General features: G+C 34.4%; 1 protein-coding gene across 1 annotated transcript in view; it reads right to left on the reverse strand.

Moving 5' to 3' along the window:
- Positions 1-456: 456 nt before the first annotated feature.
- Positions 457-799, reverse strand: part of ppp1r14c (protein phosphatase 1, regulatory (inhibitor) subunit 14C) — an 18,628-nt gene continuing 18,285 nt past the window's right edge. Inside the window, exon 4 of the mRNA XM_032543562.1 lies at positions 457-799. This exon is cut by the window's right edge and continues 1,720 nt beyond it. The gene's annotated coding sequence lies outside the window, so the exon portion shown is untranslated.

Genomic DNA, 799 nt, shown 5'->3' on the forward strand with positions numbered 1-799 from the left:
TACAGTCCTTCTGCATTTTTATTTTCAGCAAAAAAAAACAACACACACATCACATTACAATTTAAAAACAAGAACGCTTATTGCGGATGTACAGAAAAAAAAACTGCAGCTGAAAAACTGAATATTTTAGTCTTAATAATAATAATAAAGGTATAAAAAGGAAAGTGTTTCATTTTGTGAAATAAAAACGTTTGGGCCAACAAAATGTTTCCCTCAACATGCGATTTTAAAAAATACATGCAAACGTAAAGCTTTCTAGTATGGACACTTTCAAAATACTCTCCACATGAAATCCCATAAATTATAAAATATCAGCCTATTGCCCCTGAACTGTTTCTTGACAGAGAAAATCCTATAGAGTACCTCGACTTGAGACCTGGATGTAGTTGCCTATAATGGCTTCCTCTTCAGCTTTCCCTTCCAATTCACTGAGCTAGAAAACACATGATTTTTTTAATACAAATCAACCATTGCTAGCTGAGTGTGGTGACACCCATCCAGCCCAGTCCAGATTGAGGAAAGGATATGCAAAGAGGATGCCACTTTAGACTACATGCACCCCTTAAATAATACAGACACGTTTCTTTCAGACACATTTCTCTGGCATCAATTGACACTGAAATTGTGTTTTGTACAACCAAAATCTGGGAAAAAAAACATAAAAAACAGCACCATTTTTAAAATGTTCCTGCATTCTCTCCAACGTGACCTTCACGTTGTTTCAACACAAAAAGTTCTATAAAGTTAGACATGGTAGCTAAGTCAAAAAAGTAGTTTTTGCTTGATTATAAGTTCATAA

The sequence above is a fragment of the Etheostoma spectabile genome, chromosome 18, assembly GCF_008692095.1.
Source record: "Etheostoma spectabile isolate EspeVRDwgs_2016 chromosome 18, UIUC_Espe_1.0, whole genome shotgun sequence".
Classification (NCBI taxonomy): Eukaryota; Metazoa; Chordata; class Actinopteri; order Perciformes; family Percidae; genus Etheostoma; species Etheostoma spectabile.